Source organism: Dendrobates tinctorius, unplaced genomic scaffold (assembly GCF_039654945.1).
Source record: "Dendrobates tinctorius isolate UK_male_01 unplaced genomic scaffold, ASM3965494v1 ptg000014l, whole genome shotgun sequence".
Classification (NCBI taxonomy): Eukaryota; Metazoa; Chordata; class Amphibia; order Anura; family Dendrobatidae; genus Dendrobates; species Dendrobates tinctorius.
In genome coordinates, this window is record NW_027361682.1 from 20280057 (window position 1) to 20305760 (window position 25704).

Consider the following 25704-nt stretch of genomic DNA (forward strand, 5'->3'; position numbering starts at 1 on the left):
GTAATCTTTTCTGGCTGTGATTTCAAAAATGAGTCGTAACATAAAGAAAAGTTCCTGTAATCACAACTGGTTGTGATTAATAAGAGGGCTAATAACATGAAAAAAGTTCCTGTAATCACCCATGACTGTGATTGCTAATAGGGGTGATACCATGAAGAAAAGTACCTGTATCATCCTTCCTGGCTGTGATTATTAAAAGGGGTGATCACACATAAAAAAGGCTATTTCTCAATCGCTTCATTGGGGAACACAGGAAATCATTGGTGTATGCTGCGGACATTAGGATGCTGACACGAGGCAGAAAAAAATTAACTCCTCCCAAGCTACACCCAATAACTGGAACTAAGTGTCACAGGGATAACGCGATGGAGAGGGGTAAGAAGATCACAGCGTCTGGATACACATGCATCTGCACTGAATAGATTTGCTTTGACTTCCAGTTAGCTGTGCAGATTTCCCTTGCTCTGTTGTTGCAAGGGATAAACAGTTCTGTTTGTCTCCTTGAGCTTTCCTCCTGAGTTATCTCAGCTGTTCTGAGTTTGCCACTCCTCTCTGGTATAAATGTTCACCTCTTAGCTTGAGTAGTTTCCAGTGATAGCTTGCTATACCTTGGAATTGGCTTCGGAGCTGTGATTCATGGAGTTACTAGCTATTTACAAGTTGTCCCTGGATACTGCTGTTTGGAAGTTTGATGTTATCCTTCTCTTATCTCCCTTTTTATTTGCCTCACCCTTCCTCTGCTGTTATATACCATTCCTTAGCTTGGGTGCATTGAGAGTGATTGCTGTTTTCTATTCCATTGTCTGACTCCCTTTGTGTCTGTATTATAGAGCAGGACAAGCGTCCCTGCTGCATTCCTGCTTAGGGCAAGATAGAGACTAGGAACGTAATCGCTGCACAGGGTGAAAGAACCAGTCTAGAGATGTAAGGGAGGTCAGGGTTGCACAGGGCAAGACTGCAGTGCTTCCCTTATCATCCGTCTCGCAGTTTGCAATTTGGCTCCTTAGTGAAGCTTGAAATTATCACTGGCCACAGCTTATTTGAGTCTACGATGAACCCTGTGGATGCTGTGGAGGAACAGTTGCAAAGCTATGCTTGGAGGTGACAGAACTGCGTTTTGTGGCACTGAAGTGCCCATCTCTGACCCCAGGTTTAGTAGCCGCTGCTCCCGGGCAACTCTCACCTGAACCTAGACTGGCTGTGTCGGATAGATTCTCTGGAGGTCGGGGCAATTTGTTGGTGTTTAGGGAGGCCAGCAAACTATACTTTAGGCTGTGACCACATTCTGCAGGAACCGAGAAGCAGCAGGTAGGGATAGTTATCTCCTGGGGGACCCCCAAGCCTGGGCTTATTTCCTTTCATCTGTTTCTCAGTTGCTCCAGGTACTTGAGTAATTTTTTAGTGCTCTGGGACTCACTGATGATCCCGACCGTGTCTCCCTGCCTGAATCCAAACTACGTCAGCTTCAGCAGGGAGACTGGCAAGCAGAGGAGTTGACCGGAATGACCTCCCTCTATGGAGTCATTTTTGTCAGGATTTTTCTGGGAGACTCAAGGATGCCTTCGTCCTTTACGAGACCCGTTTTCTTAGAGGGCGCTATGTCCTTAGCTATCCATGTGGATTACGGACAACGTGAAAGAACTAAGGAGACACCATTATCTACTGGGGACTTGTGCTTAATAAACCTAGGTTGAAGCCATCTGAAGAACCCATGCAGTTGAGGGGAACTCATTGTACCCATCCACCAGTGATTCGGTTCAAAACAGGAGTTTGATTTTTTTTGTGGTCGTAAGGCTCATTTTGTAGTACTTGTGCGAGTTCAAAGACCCCGCATACTCATCCGTTTGGGGTTCTGCAACCTGTGGTCATTCCTTGTAGTCCATGGACTCATCTGTTGGTCAATTTTATCACTGATCTGCTTTAGTCCGCAGGTAACATGATAATATTAGTGGGAGTACAGTAGATAGAGTTAGCAAAATGGCTCATTTTACTGTGTTACCTGCACTTATGAATGCTAATAATTTGGCACAAATTTTCATTAATGAGATTGTGAAACTCAGTAGGATCCCCTCTGATATTGTTTATGATAGGGGGACCCAATTTACATCAAGATTTTGGAAGGCTTCATCTCTCTCTTTCATCCACAATAAAATGGGCAGACTGAGTGGATTAATCAGAATCTTGAGACGTACCTAAGATGTTTTGTTTCCGAGAATCAGAATCGGGTCTCTTATTTACCTTTAGCTGAGTTTGCTGTTAATAATCGTTATCATGAATCTACTCGCAAGTCCCTGTTTTTCGGGGCATATGGTTTTCATCCTCAATTCTGTACCTTTAATGTAAATCATTCTTCAGCTGTTTTCTTCATCTATTACTTTTATTTGGTGGGGTGTTCTCAATAATTTAAGGATGATGGGTTCCAAATATAAGAGTAACGCTGATCGGAAGTGCTTGTTTGGTCTGGACCTGTCTGTTGGTGATTTAGTGTGGTTGTCCACTAAAAACATTAAGTTGAAAGTTCCTTCTTGGACCCTGACACCCAGGTTAATGGGTTCCTTTAAGTTAGTTGCCATAATCAATCTGGTAGTCTTTTGTCTTGACTTATCACATACTTTTAAAATCCATAATGTGTTTCATCTATCACTTTTCAAAAAATATATTTCTTCCTCAGGACCGTCTCTACCACCACTTTTCCCGGTCCTTGTTAATGGGAATCTGGAGTTACCGAGAGTTAAGATTATTGATTCTCACTTTGAACGCCGGTCATTTCAGTATTTGGTACATTGGAAAGGTTACAGTCCAGAGGAGAGAATGTGGGTACCAGCGTCTAATGTTCATCCGATCAGGTTGGTTCTGTCTTTTCATGTCTCACATCCAGATAAACCTGGTCCTGAGGGTCCGTAGTCCCTTCTTAGAGGGGGAGGTACTGTCATGTGGATACTGCAACAGAGAGGGATAAGAAGAATGTGGCATCTGGCTACACGTGCACCTGCGCTAGGTGGATTTTCTTTGCCTTCCATTTAGCAGTGTAGATTACTTTTGGTGTTGCAAGGGTTAAGCGGTGCAGATTTCCCTAGTACTGTTGTTACAAGGGATTAAACAATTCTGTTTGTCTCAGAAAACACATGAAAAGTAGACTCACCAAACCTTGTCAAATGACCAATGCACTAGCAGGATGCAGCAGGCTCCCACCGATAAAGGCTGGAGCAGCACAGGTGCCCTCTACTGATGAAAACAGCACCCTATCACTAAAATAGTGATGATGAAGGTGTTAGGCCTCTTTCACACTTCAGTCTTTTGACATGAGTCGAAATCCGCCCTTTTTTGAAAAAAAGTATCGTTTTTTTTTTAGCGGAATTTGTTTTTTTCTCATTGACTTGCATTAGGGACGGGCTGCAACGGATGGCCGTCCGTTGCATCAGTCATTTGACGGATCCGTCAGAATTTCAGTGTCCGTCGTCTAGATACAACAGACATAGTAACCTTTTTTGTCTGGGTTGAAAATACGGCTGTTGACGGATCCGTCGCCGTCTGTCACCTTCTATAATGGACGCCTATGGGCGGCGGATGTCACTGACGGAATTCAGTGACGGATTCTGTTTTTTTTAAACTGAGCATGCCCGGGAAAATTTCCATTCATTTAATTTAACCCCAAAAGTCGTTCTGGAACAGAAAACTCTTTTTCCAGAGTTCTGTTCCTTTAAATTTCATACACTGGCTGCTGCGACGGATCCGTCCAAAAAACGGATCCAGTACATCAGTTTTTTTCCAATCTGCAACGGATCCGTTTTTTCACACTTTTACGGATTGGAACTGACGTCAAAAGACCGAAGTGTTAAAGAGGCCTTAGCTGCCTAGTGGAAAAAGCACACAGATAAGGCTTGCTTAGGACATAAGTCACACAGGAAAGTGCGATGCACAGTGTCTGGATAGCAACCTATTTATAATGCCTATAATGGAAGGTGGGCTGTTCAGCACTATATATGCATCACACAGAAAACCAAGCCATCAAAAAGGAGCCTAGCAGCATCCTCCAAAAAGCGATAAAAAGTGCAATAAAAGATGCAAAAATAATGCATGTGATAAAATGCATTAAATTAGGTATTGGTACTATTTTGGCCAACACAGTGCTGTTAGGGTGGCTGTTTTCATCAGTGGAGGGCATCTGCAAGCCTCCCAACAGTCCTGGATCCAGGGGGACAGTCCCGATTTTCACAGCCTGCCCCGCTGTCCCGACCGGGATTTTACTTTTCTGCACTGCACTGAGCCGCCACACCCCCCCATGCACCAACCCCATCCATTCCTTGCCCTCCCAGAGAGTCCCATCGCAGCCCCTCACTGCTAATAAATCCCAGCAATGACGTCATTGGGCTGCTCTGTGCGCACAGGACCTGTGATGAGGTCACAGGTGGGGAGGAGTCAGGAGTCACATGATCATGGGCCTCAGTGTATGTAGGACTCTGCTGTGCTGGTTGTTATGGTGCTGGATGAGGGGAATTTTATGTGTGGAGTCAGGAGGGGTTTACAGGGTGGATGTAGCAGAGCCGTGTGTGTACGAGGTGTACGGAGTGGAGCTGTGTGTACGAGGTGTACAGAGTGGAGCCGTGTGTGTGTATGTGTACGGAGCGGAGCCGTGTGTGTACGAGGTGTACAGAGCGGAGCCGCATGTGTACGAGGTGTACGGAGCGGAGCCGTGTGTGTACGGGGTGTGCGGAGCAGAGCCGCGTGTGTACGGGGTGTGCAGAGCGGAGCCACATGTGTACGGAGTGTACGGGGTGTGCGGAGTGGAGACACGTGTGTACAAGGTGTACTGGGTGGAGTCGTGTGTACGAAGTGTACAGAGCGGAGCCGTGTGTGGACAAGGTGTACGGAGCGGAGCCGCATGTGTACGAGGTGTACAGAGCGGAGCCGCGTGTGTATGGAGTGTGCAGAGCGGAGCCGTGTATGTACAAGGTGTACGGAGCTGAGCCGTGTGTGTACTTGGTGTACGGAGCGGAGCCGTGTGTGTACTTGGTGTACAGAGTGGAGCCGTGAGTGTATGAGGTGTACGGAATGGAGCCTTGTGTGTATGAAGTGTATGGAGCCATGTGCGTGTACGGAGCGGAGCCGCGTGTGTACAGGGTGGTACGAAATGGAGCCTTGTGTGTTCAAATTGTATGGAGCTGAGCCGTGTGTGTATGGAGCAGAGCAGAGCTGTGTGTACGAGGTTTACAGAGTGGAGCCATGTGTGTACTGAGTGAAGCCGTGTGTGTGCGAGATGTATGGAGCGTAGCCATGTGTGAACGAGGCATACAAAGCGGAACCGTATGTGTATGCGGTGTGCGGAGCCGTGCGTGTGCAAGGTGTATGGTGGGGAGCATTCATACCTCCCAACCGTCCCAGATCCAGCGGCACAGTCCCGATTTTGAGAGTCTGCCCCGCTGTCCCGGCCGGGAGCTTACTTTTCCGACGGACACAGGAGTACATGGCGGAGCCCCGAGGAGCACTTTAAAACTCACACGTGACATTCTATAGGAAGTTATGTGCTGGAAGCTGACTGGAAATGAGGTAATTTCGGAAAGATTGTGACGGAACCAAGGACGCACTTCAGGGAATGCTTCAGATCCATCACCGTGTCCTCCTCCGACAGCGCACACAGCAGGATCGCCTTGGAATCGGGATGCCGGCCATGTGAGTGGATCATGATATCTCCTGCATCGGGAGGCTCAGGTGGGCACTACAATGGGAGCCGGGCTGCTATAGTATCTTTATAGAATCTTTCTCTCCGTTTCTTTCTTTCTTTCGCTCTGTTCTCTCTCTCTCTTTCTCTCTGTTCTTTTTTCCTTCTCTCTCTGTTCGTTATTTTTTTCTCTCTGTTCTTTCTTTTTTTCTCTCTCTCTCTGTTCTTTTTCTTTCTTTCTCTCTCTGTTCTTTTTCTTTCTCTCTGTTGTTTTGGTCCGCTCTCTTTCTTTCTCTCTGTTCTTTCTTTCCTCTCTTTCTTTCTCTCTCTGTTCTTTCTTAGTTTATTTCTTTCTATGTTCTTTCTTTCTTTCTCCCTCTCTGTTCTTTCTTTTTTTCTTTCTCTCTCTGTTCTTTCTTAACCCTCTTTCTTTCTCCTCTGTTTTTCTTTCTTTGCCCTCTTTCTTTCTCTCTCTGTTCTTCTTTTCTCTCTGTTCTTTCTTTCCCCTTTCTTTCTCTCTGTTCTTTCTTTCTTTTTTTCTTCTTCTCTGTTCTTTTTATCTCTGTTCTTTCTTTCTCTCTGTTCTTTCCCCTCTTTCTCTCTGTTCTTTCTCTTTCTTTTTCTCTGTTCTTTCTTTCCCTCTGTTCTTTCTTTTGCTCTCTGTTCTTTCCCCTCTTTCTTTCTCTCTCTGTTCTTCCTTTCTCTCTTTTCTTTCGCTGTTCTTTCTTTCTCTTTCTCCTTTCTCTTTCTCTGTTTTCTTTTTTCTTGGTTTTCTTTTTTCTCTCTCTCTGTTCTTTCTTTTCCTCAGTACCAGTCACAGCACCAGCCACTGTGCCCATAATGCCAGCCATTGTGCCCTCAAGTACCAGTCAGTGTGATCAGCAGTGTTAAATGGGCGTGGACATGGGTGTGACTAGTTGTGAAATGGGTGTGGTCGGTGGCCTGGCCTAAAATAAACCACCTTTGTTCCTCTTTCCCTTCTTCAAAAGTTGGGAGGTATGGGCACCTGTGCTGCTCCACCCTTTATCGGTGGGAGCCTGCTGCATCCTGCTAGTGTATTGGTCAGTTGACAAGGTTTGGTGAAGCTACTTTTCATGATGTGTTTTCTTAAAAAAAATTTACAAGATTTTTAAATTGTTTGTCACCTACAGCTCTGTCCTGAGTTAGCTGTTCTGAGTTTGCCACTCCCCTTTGGAATAAATGCTTTGCTCAGCTCTTACCTTGAGCAGTTTCCAGTGACAGCTTGCTATAACTTGGAGTTGGCTTGGGAGCTGTGTTTAGGAGTCATCTTTGGAGATGATTGTTTGAAGGTTTGTTTGGAGTTATCTTTCTAAGTATTTCCCTTTTTGGTTTACCTCATCCTTCCTTTCCCATTACACACCATTCGTTAGTCTGGGTGCACCGAGAATGATTGCTGATTTCTTTACCCTTGTCAGTCTCCATTTGTGTCTGTATTATATAACAAGATCAGCATTTCTGCTGCCCCACATACTAGCCCTGTGCTTAGGGCTAGACTGGGATTAAGAATGTGATCACAACACGGGGTGAAAGAATGCATCAAGGGACATCAGAAAGCTCAGGGTGTTGCATAGCAAGATTCAGGGGTTCCCATTTAATCTTTCCTTAGTAGCAGTAATTCCCCTCCCATCCGTCTCGTCGTGCGCCATCTAGTTCCTTAGTGGAGCAAGACACCAAGATAGTGGGTTCTTGCTTAGTGTCTAAAGGAGGCAGGCACAGGTCTGCGTTCAGACCCATTTGTACATTTTTATTTCATTAATGATTTCTTTTTCAGACACAGCTTGTGACTATGGCAACAGGGTGTAATTGCTCACCTTGTCTTCCCACTTAGAGACCAAGTGAACAGTGTAGTCTGATCCACAATGTGCTCTCTAGTCATGTCTACCAGGCAGGTCGCCTAGTACGGCAAGTGTTTGGGGAATCTACACAGAACAACAGGCGTACTGGTACTTGCCATCTATCTCCGGCCCCCTAGCCCACCTTAATGAAACATGTGCAGTGAGGGAATACGCATACCCTATACCAGTGACCCCCGTGAAGAGTTCCTTATTAACGTCTTCTGTGATGAGAAGGAGTCGGGACGCCAGATAACAGCACAGAGGTCTTTAAATACTTACATCTCCATATGGAAATGCATTGTGCTTAACTGGCAATTCTCCTTCTAGCGTTGCAGGCATTGCGAACTCCAGGCAGGATTCCACAAGACAGTGTTTTTTCTTTTTCAAGACACATCCCCAGGTTCCTCCTGCAGATCACAGTCACAATTTAGTCCCTGGCTTAATTGAGGCCTGCTTCTCTGTTAGGTCACGCTTGGCCAGCCAATAAAGCGCCCACGGGCTTTCTTTCATGCTCTTCCTTCCTGGCCCGCTTCCAGTGCAGCAGCCTATCTCCGGTGTTCTTTTCCCGGCCTATCCAACTTCAGGAGCGCATTTTTGACTCCTACTCTTTTTTCTGGCACCATTTCTCCCCGGTCTGCATCGGTTGCTTCCTCAATCGGTTGCCAGTCTCCTGTGCTGTGTTCATTTTCCTCATCTGGTTCTACAACTCTTCAGGATTGGGTAGCCTCTACTTCTGTAGGCACAGCCCCATATCTCGAACTATTTTTATCTATTTGTCAATCACTAGGGTATCTCATTCATCTTGCTCCTCCTAAACTCCTACACTTTGCCTGTTCTAGCTGTAAAAAGAGCTACAGGTCAACAGATGGTCTTGCTCTGACTGCATTAATCCTACAATGCAAGCCCCAAGGAAGCTTCCCACTGCCCATGAGGATAGTGCACCCAATCCCCCCAAATGGGCTGCAGCCTTATTTCAATCAGTCTCTGACCTAATCAAAGTATCACGAGTCTTGGTCTTGGTCATAGAGCACCTGCCAATACCATCAGCTACCTGCTTTGTTCTGATTGTGCCAAGGGCTGAATCTGAATTACCTGTTAATCCGCTCCACCATAGCAAGGCACATAAGAAAGCCAAGAAGCGGTTTTGACATCGCACTTGGAAAGCTTTTCTTCGATCGTGCGAGACCAATCAGGTAGCACCACTATCCTTTTCTCTTCCCTTCTTCCTGCCTTTCCTGAAGTCTTCAGTCCATACCTTTTCCAGGTTCTACAGAGTTTAGACCTATGCCTCGGCTGATGGCAGTCAGAGAATGAAGGTTCTGCATGCAGCAGTGGACCAGTCTTAGATCTGTGAGTAGCTGTTTTTCCCACCTTAGGTTCTGCTTTAGCACTGGGACTGCTTTGGGGCATCCCATGATTTCCCGTGTCCCCCAATGAAATGATAGCAGTAACAAGATATTGGGTACTCACCGTAAAATCTTTTTCTCAGAACCTTCATTGGGGGACAAAGCATCAGCCCTTAGTTTTGCCATTGTTGATTACAGTTTCTACTTCCTACTGCTTTCTCACTGACTAGCTCGTTTCCAGTTGGTGAGTGTAGCCTGCTGGGGAGGATTTAATTTTTTTCTGCCAAGTGTCAACCTCCTAGCGGCAGCAGAAGACACCCATTGTGTCCTCCAGTGTAGGCTCTGAGAAAAAGATTTTAAGGTGAGTACTCAAAATTTTGTTATATCTGTAGGCTCTATCAATGAAGAAATAACAGTAACAGGTTGTGGTTGGTAACATGAAGTGATAACATACAGTAAATAGCTGCTGTGCTCAAACCTCCAGGCTTATTATAGGCTCCAGAGCATTATAGATTTCAAGATCTATGCTTGCTGTCAGTGAATGGACACATTCTTTATCCATGTCCAAAGACGGAAAAAATTGTCCTGATATCGTGCTGCCCACAACACTGCAAGTAAATATATATTTATACAGTATATTTAGAGTTAGGTAGACAAGCTAACTAAATGGAAATTTTTGCGTATGTTTGTTTATTTTGTATGGTGTTTAAAATAGACCTAGGCGCTTTATATTTTTTTTAGATTGCCGTGCCTCTTCTTCTTGGTCCTTCTGACAGAAACTGTAATAAAGGCAAGGCTTGGGCCATAAATCACCTCATTTTTTTTTCTTAGGCTTCATATACATCCACAGGACAAATAACCCTTAATATTTTGCTTCAGGGTTTTATTGTCATACAGTATTGCTGTTGATTTGTGGTTAGTAACATGGAAACGTGTGTTCGGTTATCTTTTAGGAAGAATTACGAAATTCCACTTACTCTTCATGTTAAAAAGGGGCAAAGGACAGGACAAAGAAGAGAAAAACACAAGACTTTGATTGTCAGTATGGTTACAAGACCAGCTCTGTTCTCCATGCTCATTAGCTTCCAAAAATTATGGGCTGTCCAATGTCCTTTTGCTCTATGTAACATCTGGCACACTATGAATCAAACTGGCAAATTGGCAGGAAAAGGAAATGCTTACTGGGTAAAATCATTGTCCCTTCATATTTTTTTTTATGAAAACAACTTTTTTTTTCCTTTTTATTGTTACTGTCCCCATCATTCAAATTACTGTCCTACAGTTCATCTGATTACAAATGTTAGAAGGTTAATGCAGAGGTAGTTTACATAATTTGTATCTCCCATGGAATAGTGTCATACTTGGACATAGTAATGAGAACAAAGCGAGACATAGGGAAAATGAGGCGATAGATGAGAAAAAAGAGGCATTGAGGGGAAAAAGGAGAGAAAGTAAGTAGAGAAAAAGAGAGATAAAGTAGGAGGATAATGAGAGATAAAGGAGAAGTATAAAAATATAAGAAAGGAGAAAATAGATTAAAAATGGAGGAGCGTTTCTTCTCTGTCTGGATTGTGCTCCGCATTGGTTCGCGCCTGGTTACGCTATGTATGGTTTCCATTGGATTTTAGTAGCTTCATAATTGTACTGATGGCCTAAAATGTTCCTTTCCCTCCTTTTTCTTCTTATAACTTGATGTTTTATTGGACGATATACTTATAATTAGAGTTGAGCGAAACGGGTCGAAAAATTTCAAAAGTCACCGACTTTTGGCAAAGTCGGGTTTCATGAAACGAAACCCGACCCTAGGATGAGGTCGGCCACAAGGTCGGCGACTTACGCGCCAAAGTCGCGTTTCAAAAGTTTGTTTTGCGCTTTTTCAGCCAATCAGGATCCATGGACACTGAGGGCAACGTGATGACATAGGCACGGGTCACCACCATCTTTCAGAAGGGCATGCAAGTGATTGGCATGCTTTGGGGGGCGTCACAGGGGGTATAAAAGGGTGTGCATGCCGACCGCCATGTTACTCATGCTGAACTCAGAATAGGGAGAGCTTCTGCTGCTGATGATTTTGTAGGGAGAGCGTTAGGCAGAGAAGAAGAACCAAAAACTGCTTCTGCTGCTAGCGATTTTGCCTGTACAACACACCAGTCACTGTGTGTGCAGTGCAAGGGGAGGCTATATAGTGGTGTATCAGTGGTGTTGGTTGTTGGGCTGCCTTCTAAGGCTTCCTGACATTCCTGCATTGCTGTTTACCCACTGCTCCGCAAACTGCTTTTTTAAAAGCAATCCCAATTTTTTTTTTGTCCTGCTGAGAAGAAAAAAAAACTGCTTCTGCTGCTAGCGATTTTGCCTGTACAACACATCAGTCACTGTGTGTGCAGTGCAAGGGGAGGCTATATAGTGGTGTATCAGTGGTGTTGGTTGTTGGGCTGCCTTCTAAGGCTTCCTGACATTCCTGAATTGCTGTTTACCCACTGCTCCGCAAACTGCTTTTTTAAAAGCAATCCCAATTTTTTTTTTCTGTCCTGCTGAGGTACTGAGCGTGCATTTTTTCACACCATACAGCAGTGTACGCTCCTCACACAGTACCGTGTAATGGCTGTTATCACAGCCACAGTGAAGCTATCAGTGTGTCACTCTGTGAGAATAAAACGAGGACATGTTCCGTTCTTACAGACCTGCACTCTAGGGAGATTCCTATTCTGCCCAATTCTACATACACCTTGTAGTTTGTGATACACTAGCCAATTTCTGCCTGTGACATAGCGCTGTGATATTCAGTGGGCCTCACACAATCCATAAGTGTCCAGTGTCCACAAGTGTGTGCAGAAATTCAAAATCTCCCTTATCCTCTAGTCACTTTGGTCACAGCTGTGCCATCGAGCCTGTCACATAGCGCTCAGATATCAGTGGGCCTCACACAATCCAAAAGTGTCCAGTGTCCACAAGTGTCTGCAGAAATTCAAAATCTCCCTTATCCTCTCGTCACTTTTGTCACAGCTGTGCCATCGAGCCTGTCACATAGCGCTCAGATATTCATTGGGCCTCACACAATCCAAAAGTGTCCAGTGTCCACAAGTGTCTGCTGAAATTCAAAATCTCACTTATCCTCTAGTCACTTTGGTCACAGGTACAGCTGTGCCATCGAGCCTGTCACATAGCGCTCAGATATCAGTGGGCCTCACACAATCCAAAAGTGTCCAGTGTCCACAAGTGTGTGCAGAAATTCAAAATCTCCCTTATCCTCTAGTCACTTTGGTCACAGCTGTGCCATCGAGCCTGTCACATAGCGCTCAGATATTCATTGGGCCTCACACAATCCAAAAGTGTCCAGTGTCCACAAGTGTGTGCAGAAATTCAAAATCTCCCTTATCCTCTAGTCACTTTGGTCACAGCTGTGCCATCGAGCCTGTCACATAGCGCTCAGATATTCATTGGGCCTCACACAATCCAAAAGTGTCCAGTGTCCACAAGTGTGTGCAGAAATTCAAAATCTCCCTTTTCCTCTAGTCACTTTGGTCACAGCTGTGCCATCGAGCCTGTCACATAGCGCTCAGATATTCATTGTGCCTCACACAATCCAAAAGTGTCCAGTGTCCACAAGTGTGTGCAGAAATTCAAAATCTCCCTTATCCTCTAGTCACTTTGGTCACAGCTGTGCCATCGAGCCTGTCACATAGCGCTCAGATATCAGTGGGCCTCACACAATCCAAAAGTGTCCAGTGTCCACAAGTGTCTGCAGAAATTCAAAATCTCCCTTATCCTCTCGTCACTTTTGTCACAGCTGTGCCATCGAGCCTGTCACATAGCGCTCAGATATTCATTGGGCCTCACACAATCCAAAAGTGTCCAGTGTCCACAAGTGTCTGCTGAAATTCAAAATCTCACTTATCCTCTAGTCACTTTGGTCACAGGCACAGCTGTGCCATCGAGCCTGTCACATAGCGCTCAGATATCAGTGGGCCTCACACAATCCAAAAGTGTCCAGTGTCCACAAGTGTGTGCAGAAATTCAAAATCTCCCTTATCCTCTAGTCACTTTGGTCACAGCTGTGCCATCGAGCCTGTCACATAGCGCTCAGATATTGATTGGGCCTCACACAATCCAAAAGTGTCCAGTGTCCACAAGTGTCTGCTGAAATTCAAAATCTCACTTATCCTCTAGTCACTTTGGTCACAGGTATGGCATCGAGCCTGTCACATAGCGCTCAGATATTCATTGGGCCTCACACAATCCAAAAGTGTCCAGTGTCCACAAGTGTGTGCAGAAATTCAAAATCTCCCTTATCCTCTAGTCACTTTGGTCACAGCTGTGCCATCGAGCCTGTCACATAGCGCTCAGATATTCATTGGGCCTCACACAATCCAAAAGTGTCCAGTGTCCACAAGTGTCTGCTGAAATTCAAAATCTCACTTATCCTCTAGTCACTTTGGTCACAGGTACAGCTGTGCCATCGAGCCTGTCACATAGCGCTCAGATATCAGTGGGCCTCACACAATCCAAAAGTGTCCAGTGTCCACAAGTGTGTGCAGAAATTCAAAATCTCCCTTATCCTCTAGTCACTTTGGTCACAGCTGTGCCATCGAGCCTGTCACATAGCGCTCAGATATTCATTGGGCCTCACACAATCCAAAAGTGTCCAGTGTCCACAAGTGTGTGCAGAAATTCAAAATCTCCCTTTTCCTCTAGTCACTTTGGTCACAGCTGTGCCATCGAGCCTGTCACATAGCGCTCAGATATTCATTGGGCCTCACACAATCCACAAGTGTCCAGTGTCCACAAGTGTGTGCAGAAATTCAAAATCTCCCTTATCCTCTAGTCACTTTGGTCACAGCTGTGCCATCGAGCCTGTCACATAGCGCTCAGATATCAGTGGGCCTCACACAATCCAAAAGTGTCCAGTGTCCACAAGTGTCTGCAGAAATTCAAAATCTCCCTTATCCTCTCGTCACTTTTGTCACAGCTGTGCCATCGAGCCTGTCACATAGCGCTCAGATATTCATTGGGCCTCACACAATCCAAAAGTGTCCAGTGTCCACAAGTGTCTGCTGAAATTCAAAATCTCACTTATCCTCTAGTCACTTTGGTCACAGGCACAGCTGTGCCATCGAGCCTGTCACATAGCGCTCAGATATCAGTGGGCCTCACACAATCCAAAAGTGTCCAGTGTCCACAAGTGTCTGCAGAAATTCAAAATCTCCCTTATCCTCTCGTCACTTTTGTCACAGCTGTGCCATCGAGCCTGTCACATAGCGCTCAGATATTCATTGGGCCTCACACAATCCAAAAGTGTCCAGTGTCTACAAGTGTCTGCTGAAATTCAAAATCTCACTTATCCTCTAGTCACTTTGGTCACAGGTACAGCTGTGCCATCGAGCCTGTCACATAGCGCTCAGATATCAGTGGGCCTCACACAATCCAAAAGTGTCCAGTGTCCACAAGTGTGTGCAGAAATTCAAAATCTCCCTTATCCTCTAGTCACTTTGGTCACAGCTGTGCCATCGAGCCTGTCACATAGCGCTGAGATATTCATTGGGCCTCACACAATCCAAAAGTGTCCAGTGTCCACAAGTGTGTGCAGAAATTCAAAATCTCCCTTATCCTCTAGTCACTTTGGTCACAGCTGTGCCATCGAGCCTGTCACATAGCGCTCAGATATTCATTGGGCCTCACACAATCCAAAAGTGTCCAGTGTCCACAAGTGTGTGCAGAAATTCAAAATCTCCCTTTTCCTCTAGTCACTTTGGTCACAGCTGTGCCATCGAGCCTGTCACATAGCGCTCAGATATTCATTGTGCCTCACACAATCCAAAAGTGTCCAGTGTCCACAAGTGTGTGCAGAAATTCAAAATCTCCCTTATCCTCTAGTCACTTTGGTCACAGCTGTGCCATCGAGCCTGTCACATAGCGCTCAGATATCAGTGGGCCTCACACAATCCAAAAGTGTCCAGTGTCCACAAGTGTCTGCAGAAATTCAAAATCTCCCTTATCCTCTCGTCACTTTTGTCACAGCTGTGCCATCGAGCCTGTCACATAGCGCTCAGATATTCATTGGGCCTCACACAATCCAAAAGTGTCCAGTGTCCACAAGTGTCTGCTGAAATTCAAAATCTCACTTATCCTCTAGTCACTTTGGTCACAGGCACAGCTGTGCCATCGAGCCTGTCACATAGCGCTCAGATATCAGTGGGCCTCACACAATCCAAAAGTGTCCAGTGTCCACAAGTGTGTGCAGAAATTCAAAATCTCCCTTATCCTCTAGTCACTTTGGTCACAGCTGTGCCATCGAGCCTGTCACATAGCGCTCAGATATTGATTGGGCCTCACACAATCCAAAAGTGTCCAGTGTCCACAAGTGTCTGCTGAAATTCAAAATCTCACTTATCCTCTAGTCACTTTGGTCACAGGTATGGCATCGAGCCTGTCACATAGCGCTCAGATATTCATTGGGCCTCACACAATCCAAAAGTGTCCAGTGTCCACAAGTGTGTGCAGAAATTCAAAATCTCCCTTATCCTCTAGTCACTTTGGTCACAGCTGTGCCATCGAGCCTGTCACATAGCGCTCAGATATTCATTGGGCCTCACACAATCCAAAAGTGTCCAGTGTCCACAAGTGTCTGCTGAAATTCAAAATCTCACTTATCCTCTAGTCACTTTGGTCACAGGTACAGCTGTGCCATCGAGCCTGTCACATAGCGCTCAGATATCAGTGGGCCTCACACAATCCAAAAGTGTCCAGTGTCCACAAGTGTGTGCAGAAATTCAAAATCTCCCTTATCCTCTAGTCACTTTGGTCACAGCTGTGCCATCGAGCCTGTCACATAGCGCTCAGATATTCATTGGGCCTCACACAATCCAAAAGTGTCCAGTGTCCACAAGTGTGTGCAGAAATTCAAAATCTCCCTTTTCCTCTAGTCACTTTGGTCACAGCTGTGCCATCGAGCCTGTCACATAGCACTCAGATATTCATTGGGCCTCACACAATCCACAAGTGTCCAGTGTCCACAAGTGTGTGCAGAAATTCAAAATCTCCCTTATCCTCTAGTCACTTTGGTCACAGCTGTGCCATCGAGCCTGTCACATAGCGCTCAGATATCAGTGGGCCTCACACAATCCAAAAGTGTCCAGTGTCCACAAGTGTCTGCAGAAATTCAAAATCTCCCTTATCCTCTCGTCACTTTTGTCACAGCTGTGCCATCGAGCCTGTCACATAGCGCTCAGATATTCATTGGGCCTCACACAATCCAAAAGTGTCCAGTGTCCACAAGTGTCTGCTGAAATTCAAAATCTCACTTATCCTCTAGTCACTTTGGTCACAGGCACAGCTGTGCCATCGAGCCTGTCACATAGCGCTCAGATATCAGTGGGCCTCACACAATCCAAAAGTGTCCAGTGTCCACAAGTGTGTGCAGAAATTCAAAATCTCCCTTATCCTCTAGTCACTTTGGTCACAGCTGTGCCATCGAGCCTGTCACATAGCGCTCAGATATTCATTGGGCCTCACACAATCCAAAAGTGTCCAGTGTCCACAAGTGTCTGCTGAAATTCAAAATCTCACTTATCCTCTAGTCACTTTGGTCACAGCTGTGCCATCGAGCCTGTCACATAGCGCTCAGATATTCATTGGGCCTCACACAATCCAAAAGTGTCCAGTGTCCACAAGTTTGTGCAGAAATTCAAAATCTCCCTTATCCTCTAGTCACTTTGGTCACAGCTGTGCCATCGAGCCTGTCACATAGCGCTCAGATATCAGTGGGCCTCACACAATCCAAAAGTGTCCAGTGTCCACAAGTGTCTGCAGAAATTCAAAATCTCCCTTATCCTCTCGTCGTATTTTGTCACAGCTGTGCCATCGAGCCTGTCACATAGCGCTCAGATATTCATTGGGCCTCACACAATCCAAAAGTGTCCAGTGTCCACAAGTGTCTGCTGAAATTCAAAATCTCCCTTATCCTCTAGTCACTTTGGTCACAGCTGTGCCATCGAGCCTGTCACATAGCGCTCAGATATTCATTGGGCCTCACACAATCCAAAAGTGTGCAGTGTCCACAAGTGTCTGCAGAAATTCAAAATCTCCCTTATCCTCTCGTCACTTTTGTCACAGCTGTGCCATCGAGCCTGTCACATAGCGCTCAGATATTCATTGGGCCTCACACAATCCAAAAGTGTCCAGTGTCCACAAGTGTCTGCAGAAATTCAAAATCTCCCCTGTCCTATAGACACCTTGTACCTTGTTTTACATTACTATATAGTTTGTTGGATTTTGTCTACATTTCTACCAAAAATGAGGAAGGCTGGTGGAAGAGGCCGTGGAATTGGGCGGGGGTTGGCAGCTGGTAATGATGGTGTTGGTGGTGGATCTGATGGTAGTGGCAAGAGCAAAATAGGACCGAATGCAGGAGGTGTTGAGCCTGCGTCATTGTCTGGCTACATAAGGCCTCGAACGCTTAGTTTTCTAGGAGTTGGCAAACCGCTTTTAAAGCCAGAGCATCAGGAAAAAGTTTTGTCTTACATTGCTGACTCAGCCTCCAGCTCTATCGCCTCCTCTTCTTCAGTTGTAAAAAGTAAAAGTACTGAGTCGTCATTGGAGGCTCATGTTCATGAACCACACCTTTCCTTGTGTCCTTCACCCCAACCAAGATTGAAGGATGACGCAGGCCATACTACTGATTACTCCATGGAGCTGTTTTCACATACCATGCCTGGATTATCAAGTGAAATGGTGAATTACCCAGGCCAAGATGAATCTGACATGGAGTGCACTGATGCACAGCCGCTGATGGATGATTCTGCTGGTACATTCACTCAGAGCACTACATTGTCCTCGCAGTGTACAGAGCCAGATTCTGACCCTGATGAGACTCAGGTGCCCCTTCCCGCACACTATACCACCATACACGGTGACACAGAGGAAGGTGCACATGACATAGAAGAGGAGGTGATGGATGACCCAGTTGTTGACCCAGATTGGCATCCATTGGGGGAAGAGGGTGCTGCTTCCAATAGCTCAGATGAGGAGCATCCACAGCAGACATCGACATCGCAACAGCTGTTATCTGGCAGGCCCGGAGCACTCCAAAAACAGGTTCCAAACATCAAAAGAGTTGCTGGACAGCTTGTCCAGAGGGTCAAAAGATCACAGTGTGCTAGGCCGCAAAATGTCTGCCAAAGTAGGAAGAGTGCAGTGTGGCACTTTTTTGACCAAAATCCTCATGATCAGGCCAAGGTTATCTGTAAGAAGTGCGCAAAGACCTTTAGCCGAGGGAAAAATCTGAAAAATTTGAATACCAGTTGCATGCTTAGACATTTAACCAGCATGCACTTGCAAGCGTGGACACAACACCAAACCTCAAGTGCCACATGTGCAACTGATCACAACGAAGGTAGTCAGCAACGCTACATTGTTTCCCCCACTGTAAGCCCACCGGTTAGCACAGCAGCAAATGTTGAGGTGTCGTTGCAAGGCCACAGCAGTCAGGGAATCCCACTGTTATATCAACGAAAGACTGATTCTAGGCCATCAGAAAGAACACCAACTCCATCACCATCATCAACCCTCTCTCAGTCCGCCCTGTCCACCGCTACTTCCACCATATGCAGCTCTCAAGTCCAGCTCACCCTCCCAGACACTATGAGTAGGTCAAGAAAGTACTCAGTCTCTCATCCGCGTACACTGGGTTTGAACGCCCACATTGCCAAACTAATCTCGTTTGAGATGATGACCTTTCGGTTGGTGGAAAGCGCAGCTTTCCGCGAACTCATGGCCTATGCAGTACCACGCTATGACCTACCCAGTCGCCACTTCTTCTCTCGCAAAGCCATCCCAGCCCTCCACCATCATGTGAAAGACCGCATTGTCCATGCACTCAAGCAGTCAGTGAGCGGAAAGGTGCACCTCACAACTGATGCATGGTCCAGTCGGCATGGCCAGGGCCGTTACGTGTCCATCACTGCGCACTGGGTTAATGTGGTGGATGCAGGGTCCACAGGGGACAGCGGTGGTGGGACAGTGCTGCCTAGCCCACGGTATAGGAAACAGTTGGCTGTAGGCGTTCGACCCTCCTCCTCCTCCTCCTCCTCCAGAAGCGAAAGCTCGTCCACAGAGCGCAGTCGTACGAGCACTCCATCTGCAGCTGCCACTGTTGCACACGAGGTGTCCCCCTATCGAGCAGTTAGTGGAAAGCGTCAGCAGGCAGTGTTGCAGATGATGTGTTTGGGCGACAGACACACCACCGAGGTGCTGGCCGAGTACTTTCAGCGACAAACTGAGTCATGGCTGGGCAGTGTACATCTTGAGGCAGGCAAGGTAGTTAGTGATAACGGGCGTAATTTTGTGGCAGCCATAGCCCTTTCAAAACTCAGCCACATACCTTGCTTGGCTCACACCTTCAACCTGGTGGTGCAGTGCTTCCTCAAAAATTATCCGGAGTTAACAGCCCTGCTCCAGAAGGTGCGAAGACTGTGCGCGCACATCCGCCGGTCGCCTGTACACTCCGTTCGTATGCAGAAGCTGCAGCGATTGCTCCACCTTCCCAACCACCGCCTCATTATCGACATTGCAACAAGGTGGAACTCCACCCTGCACATGGTGGAGCGGCTGTGCGAGCAGAGGCAGGCCATAATGCATTTGTGGGAGGATACACGGCCAGGCACTTTGAGAGCAGACATGGAGTTGACCGGTGTGCAGTGGTCGAAGCTGAAAGACCTCTGTAAAGTCCTTCAGTGTTTTGAGGAATGCACACGGCTGGTAAGTGCAGACGACGCCATCCTAAGCATGAGCATCCCACTTATGCGTCTGCTCATGCAAACTTTGACGCACCTTAAGGAGCAGGCTTCTGCAGCCAATGTTGATGAGGAGGAAGAGGAGGAGGGAATCCTTGATGACATTCAGCCATTGTCTGCTCAGGGACCTCTCCTGGACGAGGTGGAGGAAGAAGAGGAGGAGGAGGATGATGGGGATGATTACTTAGGGGAGGAGGATGCATCTCGTGGGGCAAGTGAAAATGTTGGCGTGGCAAGGTCTGGTACAGGGTTTGTGCGTGACTGGAGGGATGTGGATTTGCCAGAAAGTGCTCCTCCAACCAGCACTCGCAGTGCATCATTGACACCGGGAACATTGGCCCACATGTCAGATTATGCCTTGCAGATCCTAAAAAGGGACCCCCGCATTGCCAAAATGATGAACGATGACGACTACTGGTTGGCCAGCATCCTGGATCCACGCTATAAAGGCAAATTACAAAACATCATGCCACAGGAGAACCTTGACCTAATATTGGCTAATAAACAAGCAACTCTGGTAAATCGTTTGCTTGAGGCATTCCCAGCACACAGCAGCGGTGATGGTTCTCACACGAGCCGTACGGGCCGGGGGCAGCTTGGCAGAGGTGTTCGTGGTGCACACAGCAGAAGTGGCGTTGGAGACAGGGGTTTCATGACAATGTTGTGGACTGATTTTTCAAGTACCGCTCACACAACTGGTAATACTGCATCGATGGAAAGTGACAGGAGACAGCAGTTGTCAACTATGGTTACAAACTACTTTTCCTCCCATATCGATGTTCTCCCACACAGGTCATTCCCCTTTGACTATTGGGCCGCTAAACTGGACACCTGGCCTGAATTGGCACAATATGCCTTACAGGAGCTCGCTTGCCCAGCTGCAAGTGTGCTATCGGAAAGAGTCTTCAGTGCAGCTGGATCAATCCTGACAAAAAAAAGGACCCGTCTGTCAACCCAAAATGTGGATGATCTAACCTTCATTAAAATGAACCACGCATGGGTTTCCAAGGATTTTGTCCCACCTTCCCCTGATGACACATAGGGTGACAGAAAAATGGCTTGCTTTGGTCCACCTCTTCCTGGGACTTGACCTATTTCACCTTTTGCATCAGCTGAATGTCCAACATCAACATATGCCACTTTCTAAAACTCCCTAACTGTGCTGCCTCCCCCCCATGGCCGGGGTCACCACCTAGCGCACGACACCGTGCGAGTGCCGTTGCCCTGGACAGGTGGGTAGGCCGACTCTTGGGCGCGGGCACTGGCACAGGGTCCTTCATAGTGCAATCAAGTGTCTCTGACGGTGGTGGTGCACACCCGCCGTCAGACACACCGCCGTACTATGAGGGGCCCAGTGCCAGTACCGACGCCCATGAGTGGGCCCCCCTTGCTTGGGCAGGGCCCCAGCATTTGCAATCTTTACCTCTCCCTGCTCCTCCGTTGTGTAGTCTGGGCCGTCAAATCCATACTGTGCCTGACACCGTCTGAGCCTGCCTCCTGATGTATAGACATATATTTTGAATGTGTACGCTATCCATACATGTTATCTGGGGATACGGTACCCTTTCTAACCTTTGTGCAATCACGTGCAATCCATACTGGGCCTAACACCGTCTGAGCCTGCCTCCTGATGTATAGACATATATTTTGAATGTGTACGCTATCCATACATGTTATCTGGGGATACGGTACCCTTTCTAACCTTTGTGCAATCACGTGCAATCCATACTGGGCCTAACACCGTCTGAGCCTGCCTCCTGATGTATAGACATATATTTTGAATGTGTACGCTATCCATACATGTTATCAGGGGATACGGTACCCTTTCTAACCTTTGTGCAATCACGTGCAATCCATACTGGGCCTAACACCGTCTGAGCCTGCCTCCTGATGTATAGACATATATTTTGAATGTGTACGCTATCCATACATGTTATCTGGGGATACGGTACCCTTTCTAACCTTTGTGCAATCACGTGCAATCCATACTGGGCCTAACACCATCTGAGCCTGCCTCCTGATGTATAGACATATATTTTGAATGTGTACGCTATCCATACATGTTATCCGGGGAAACGGTACCCTTTCTAACCTTTGTGCAATCACGTGCAATCCATACTGGGCCTAACACCGTCTGAGCCTGCCTCCTGATGTATAGACATATATTTTGAATGTGTACGCTATCCATACATGTTATCCGGGGATACGGTACCCTTTCTAATTTTTGTGCAATCACGTGCAATCCATACTGGGCCTAACACCGTCTGAGCCTGCCTCCTGATGTATAGACATATATTTTGAATGTGTACGCTATCCATACATGTTATCCGGGGATACGGTACCCTTTCTAACCTTTGTGCAATCACGTGCAATCCATACTGGGCGTGAGAACGGCTGGCGAGCTGTTAAGCAAGCTACAGCACCTGTGGTTTGCACACGTAAGTTTTTCATTTTTTCAGGAATGACGGTTAGGCCTAATTCCGGAACTGCGGTTGACCTGCACTTACTGGGAAATCATTGTTCGCGGGTAATAATTGTAATCAGTGATCCCCATCACTAACGTTGTTCAGCGGGTTATCTGCACCTGTAAGCGACAAACGCTGGCCTTTTCAGTGTAGCGCACATGCAGCCACGGACATGTAAGGGCATGACACACCAGTTATTGGCCAATCTCATGTGCCAGAGCCTCACGTGTCCCTCTAGTAAGCCGGACTCGGACCGCGGGGCATGACGGAGTCTCGTTCGTTAACGGAATTAAGCTTGCAATGTGTGCATCTGTTCTGTAGCTGGCATGGTTGAGGTTTCCCAGGTGGAGTAGAATTTAACCGTAGGCTCCACTCCTGGTGGTGCCCTTCTGGACATTCCTTTAAGGTTCAGCTTTGCAACCATACTGCCCACGTAAAACAAACACTTTGCCTTCATGAACGCTGTTTGGAGGGTCATGACTCGTGGGAATAACGCCGCCCAATCAGTTAACCTGCTAGAGAGATCGTTCGTTGCTCCCAAGCATGACATCACACTCCCTAGGAAGAAGGTAATGCCACTGTGGCGACCGTACTCCTGGGGGTGACACAAGTGCACTGATGCCCAGCCACTGCTCAATGAATCTGCTGGTACATTGACCCAGACCACTACATTCCCCTCGCACGCTACACGACCTGAATCTGACCCTGATGAAACTCAGGTTACCCTTCCCATATACAGTTCCATCTTACACGGTGACAAAGAGGAAGCTGCAGATGAAAGTGCAGGTTCGGCCCACCCGCCATCAGACACACCACCGTACTATCAGGGGCCCTGTGCCAGTGCCGTCGCCAACGAGTGGGCCCCCCCTGCTTGCTCAGGATCACAGCACTTGCAAAGTTGAAATACTGTGCAGTGAGATGGAAGATGGGGACGACGAGGAGTCCAGACAAGTACAGGGATTCCCTAGCGAGGAGACTTATTTGATTGTTTTCAATGTTGAGACAGCAATTTTTGGGGAGCACTATACTCTGGAGAATGATATATGGGGCCCACCATACACTGGAACATTCCAAAGGTGGACATCAGACACTGGAGCAGCATTTACAGGGCCCATTATACACTAGAGCATTAGAAATGGGGCCCATTATGTTTGGAGCATTATTTGGGCCCATAAGACAGTGGAGCTTCATCCATGGGGACCAACATATACTGTAGCATTATGTGGAGCTCATCATATACTGTTTCAAACATTATATGGGACCAATGATTCTGTATGGAGAAATAGATGGGCCTCGTCATGAGATGTAAAAAGTGAAGTATTTTTCATTGTACTATACCGCTATTTCTCTGCCGTATCGGAGCATGATGAGTTGTGGTATGTGTTAAAGGGGCACTCTTTCGCCCAGGGCACATGAAAAGCTGCAGCCAGCCCTCCCCCCCCACAACTTTAGCCAAATAACCCCCATTTTTCAGTGCGTAACTTGTATTATGAAGTTAATTAAGGTTGACAAGCTTAAGTAAGAAGAATTGATGCTTTTGGCATTCAAATGGGCACTGTAGGTGTGTTTCCTGTCCTCCTCTCACTGCCGACTTTTATTCCCCATTGACTTACATTGGGTTTCGTGTTTCGGGACGACCCCGACTTTTCCCTATAATCGGACGATCTTGCTCGACCCGACTTTTGGAAAAGTCGGGTTTCACGAAACGAAACTCGACCCTAAAAAAACAAAAGTCGCTCAACTCTACTTATAATCTATGATATACTGATGCTGATTTTGTCCTAGTTATTCTTTTCTTTTTGTTGTATTTTGAGATTGAAAATTATTTAACCTTTCAATAAAAACGGAATTTTGAAAAAAAAAAAATGGAGGAGTGATAGGAGAGAAAGGATGGGAAAGAGTAGGAGAAAAGAAAAAGGGAGGAGGAAAGGAAAAAGAGAGAAGGAAAAGGAGAAAATATGATAGGAAGTGACAGTAAAAAAAGGGGGTTGGAGGAGACAGACACAAGGGTGAGGAAAGAGAGAGGAAGAGGAAAGAATAGAAAAGGGGAAAGAGGGAGAGAAGGGGAGAAAAGAGGAAGAGAGAAAAGGGAGAAGAGCGATAAAACAGGATTTTTGGTTACTTAAGTGGCACCCCAGGAGGAGTCCGGTTGCCACAGTGACATTGCCTGTCTCATGAGGTTGATGTCATGCCTGGAAGCAAGGAGGAGTCCCCTTACCAGGTAACACCAGCATCCAACACTTTTCCTGACTCCAGACCTGAAGGGGGAGCGTCAACACCTGGTTTCAGGGGAGCTTCCCTATCAGTTCTGGCCTGAAGCAGGGCTAGGGATTCTGGGAGAGGGAGTGAGAGAGCAGTGAGGGAGGAAGAGGGAAGTCGAGGAGAACCAGGGGAGTGGAGCTATAACCAAGCTCACCCCAGAGCTGAGCGCTAGAAGTCGGACGCCGGAGTCCGTGGCTGCGCGGGTACAGAAGTCCAGCAGCTAAATCCAGAGGGCAGGGGATTGCAGGTCTCCTGGCCCCATCAAACACCCGTCGGCATAGCAGCACCCCAGAGCCCGGAGTCGCCACAAAGGAGTGACACCTGTAGTAGGCTCAAGCTGCCTGCCATACGGGCAAGGACTTAAGTACAGGAAGGAACAAAGGCCCGAGGATAGCTTTAGGCAGCAAGGACCTCAGAGGACAGCGCAATAGAAAGGCATCAAAACCCATCTGGATTAGTGGACCCTAAATTGCTTCCAGGCTGCCCGGATCTCCATTATCATCTGTTATCAGTGCTCCGGTCTGCTCCTCAAACCATCAAGTAAAGGTAAAGGAAACCACAACCCCTGAGTCTTGAGTCATTCCTCACTCCCTCAGTCCTGCACCCCAACATCCATGATCCCTTATAAGAACAGTACTGATAACCCTGGGGCCCCGCTCCACCTGTTGGGAGCAGAACCATCCCAACTGTGTCACCATCGGCCCCAGTGGACTCCTTAAGCATCGCCGGCCATCCATTGCCGAACACCACAGGTGGCGTCATGCTAAATCCCCTATAAACTTTCCCCTTCAGCATTTTATTGCACGCCAAGGGCCGCGGACCGGGTCCCTGCTGCAGTGACAAACCCCTGGAGAACTCTCTGGCCCGGATCGATTACCCCACGGCCTTGGTGGGCATCGCACTTACCGTAAAATATGTTTCTTGGAGCCTTCATTGGGGGACACAGGAAACCATGCGTGTATGCTGCTGCCACTAGGAGGCTGACACTACGCACAAAAAAGTTAGCTCCTCCTCTGCAGTATACACCCCACCGACTGGCACTAAGTTAATTAGTTAGCGAGAAAGCAGTAGGAGATGCCACAAGATAGAGAGAACGAAAACAGACAACTCAAACAGTAACAATATAACACAGTAAAAAGAGCTGTGTCTCCAAATGAAGCCTCCAAGAAACAGATTTTACCAAGTAACCAAAAATCCTGCTTTCTCTATCACTTCATTGGGGGACACAGGAAACCATGTGATGCCCCAAAGCAGCAGTTCAGAACTCACCACTGCCTCCTGCAAGATCCTTCTACCTAGACAGACGTCTACCAAAGCGTAGGTATGGAT